The 3,078-nt window shown below is 39.1% G+C and overlaps 1 long non-coding RNA gene across 1 annotated transcript; it reads left to right on the top strand.

The window, feature by feature from the left end:
* Positions 1-208: 208 nt before the first annotated feature.
* On the top strand, positions 209-1,693 carry LOC130592802 (uncharacterized). The gene is made up of 2 exons (XR_008970665.1): positions 209-414; positions 1,571-1,693. It is a non-coding gene; the product is annotated as an uncharacterized LOC130592802 (long non-coding RNA).
* The last annotated feature ends 1,385 nt before the right edge of the window (positions 1,694-3,078 follow it).

Below are 3,078 nucleotides of genomic sequence, written 5' to 3'. Positions count from 1 at the left end.
AATTTGCTTTATTAATAAAGAACATATTTGGAAGTAAGAAGAAGAGCAGAGTCAGAAATATTTTTAAGGTGCCTGTTTTTCCATCTTTCTGTTTTTCTAACAGTACTTCATCAGGTTTTCTTTCTGTCATATGCATTTCCTTGTATAAGTTTTTTCAATGCCAGCTCAGAAGACTAACAGTAACTAGCTTTCTTGCAACAGAATTGTTGTTCATAATTTATAAAGTATTGACACAGAAAGATATAGGGAGAATGAGAAGAGGAAGAGAAGAGAGCGAAAGAAGACAAACACAGAAAAGTGAATGGTAGGCTGCAAAAAAAGCAATCAATCTTCTTAAGCTAATGGAAAAAAAACTGGCCGTGAAATAATGGTGATTCTTGTAGCCCATTTGTTGGCATTTTAAAGTAAGACATAGTAAGTATTAGTGAGCTAATTTAAATATAAACTGTGAATTGGGACTTGAAGCAGAGGAAAGGAAAGTGACAGGCTAAGGATTGACTGGTGCTACTGACTGTTGAGATGAAGACCAGGAACTACCCAAGCCACATCAGTGCAGCCAATTCCAAAATGAAACTCCTGTCAACTTCACTTCATCTCCACCACTGTCAGTACTGCACTCCCTCCATTACACAGTAGCCTCTTATTCTGTCTCTTTTCTGATTGCCATCAGAGTTTATACCTCAGGGAATAATGCCACATTATTTTTCACTTTGTGGGTAATCACCTGTCTCTTTAAATCAACATCAGGTGACAGCTCAGAACCTTCGGACCAAAAACCTCTAACTTGGTGGAAAGTAAGTGCATAATAAGGCTTTTTTTAGCAGCTGCTTTATGAGAGGAGCCTCACATAAGATTTCTGTGTTCACCTGTTTCTCTTGCCCTGACACAGTTTTTATGTGTGTGGAAGCATGCTCCTCTGGCTTAATTTGCTTTATTAGGACATAAGTGTACTGAGGCTTTTGCAGCAGTGCCATATTTCTGTAGATTTTTCTTCCCTTTAGGATGTATAGGTAATTCAGGTTGTGAATATCAAAATCTTATTGTTGAACTTGTCTAATCAGGAAAAAAATCTCAGCCAACCAGTCAGCCAGTCAGGACAGATGAAAACCATGTAATTGCATTTTAAAACTATTTACAGTGCTATTATTTCTTCTCAGAAGAAGTGAAGACCAGGAAGTTGAAATTTGACCATCAGGGAAATACAAAATGAATCTCTGTAGGTGCAGCTAGGTAATTAGCAGGCACACAGGAACCAGGTTCTGCTGGTTGGAGAGTGTTAGGCTTCATACACTGCCCCTGCCTGAGGCAACTTAATGAGTCCTAGGAACTGGTCACAACAACACAAGTTCAGCCAAGAAGAAAAATATTCATGCCAAGTAACTAATGAAGGACAAAATGATTATTTTCTCCAGGCAGACAGTGGAACCTCCTCTAGATCTGCATTGCAAGGCATTTTTTTTCCACCTGATGTCACCAGTAGACTGGTATTTTGCATAGTAAGACCCTTCTAGTCAACCCCCAGATAGGTAACAAAGGTGAACAAACGTGATTTCTGTCTTTTTTTCCTTAGAAATAGCAGAGGTTCCTCTGGACAAAGAAAAAGAAGGAGAAAGAAGAGGGACTATGAAGCAGGACAAATTATTAAGAGCAGGTTCAGAAATTGCTGTGATGAGGTGCACCTATCCTGTTTCCAGCTAAAGAGTATTTGAGGTGTCTGAGAAGATGGGGGTTGAGAAAGAGGTGAAGGTAATTTAAAAAAAAAAAAAAAGTAGCATTATTTCTGCAAATAAGAGAGAGGAACTGGTGGTAGAACTGAGAAAGAAGGGTACAGAAGGGTTGTAGCTGATCCAGATCAAAGGGAAGAAATCTGCAGATACAGAAGTGAGGATAAAGCCCACAGAAAGTAAGATGTGCCAGGCAAAATAAGCTAACTGGTGAAAGCTGAGAAAAGAGTAGCAAAATGGAAGGATTACGGCACAACATGCCTTTCCTTGAGAGGGAAACATCTGTTGAGTTAATCAGCGCAGTTGTTGGCTGCGGACACCCTGCTCTGTCAGAGGTGCTGGTCTGTGTTCATGGGGTCTGTGGGGACAGAAAAGAGGCTGGCGAGGGTCAAAGTACTTTCAGAAAGCACACTGGGTCCTCCTTTGTTGCATGGGGCAGCTAAAACTGAGTAGAGAAATTAACTATGCTATTTTTATGAAGGCATGATTGGCATCTTTTGCAGCCTCCTTTCTTTGTGCCCTATCTTCTTGCATTTTATTAGGAGGTTGGTGTCATGGACAAAACAGCACCAACTCAGGAAATTTTACTTAATTAATTTACTGACAGTTAAAAACAACTTTTGATGTTGATGACTGATTTGGGTATTAAGAAACAGCCCTGCCACCACCATAAACAATTAAACGAACACTTAGGGAAACACCCTCTGTCCACCTTTCCCAGGCTAACTTCAGTCCAGTACCTCTCCTCCCCCATTCCTTGCTCTCACCTCCCCTTGTTTTTGCTGCTTGTTTTACTCTCAATCTCTGCACAGAACAGCAAGGATAATTAGTCAAGGACAGACCTTTCTATCGTTCAGAGGCATTCACATGTAATTTAACTGATTTCAGAAGACAAGAATCCATATTCACAAGGAAGAAAATCAAAGAAGAATGATTAACTGGGCCCCTTAAAACCAGCAGTAATTACAAAAAAGTACCTATTTTTTTACAGTCATGTTTGAAATCAAGAAATCTTTTATATTCCCATACACAATCTGCTGTTAATTACAGGCCTAAAAATTGTTATCAATGAAAGACTCATTCATTCCAACAATAAAGTAAGACTAAATTGTGGGTTTTGCTGTATAAACAGTAAATATGTATTATTGCAATCTCAATCTACCTCTGTCCTATGTTTAACCTGTCAGTTAACTACAGTAATTACGATTGTTTTCAGCACCTACCTTTTCTCTGTAACTAGAATTAATCCTTCTACTCTACGTTCCTTAGTGAATAACCTTCCTAGTATGCTTGAAAATATTTCCGTTTGCTTACCTGTATCAGTCTTGACAGTGAAAGGGATTCCCTGTTCCAT

Source organism: Pezoporus wallicus, unplaced genomic scaffold (genome assembly GCF_028554395.1).
Source record: "Pezoporus wallicus isolate ANWC-B61680 ecotype Strahan unplaced genomic scaffold, APGP_CSIRO_Pwel_v1 contig_227, whole genome shotgun sequence".
Taxonomy (NCBI): domain Eukaryota; kingdom Metazoa; phylum Chordata; class Aves; order Psittaciformes; family Psittacidae; genus Pezoporus; species Pezoporus wallicus.
This window is presented reverse-complemented; position numbering and strand designations above follow the sequence as displayed.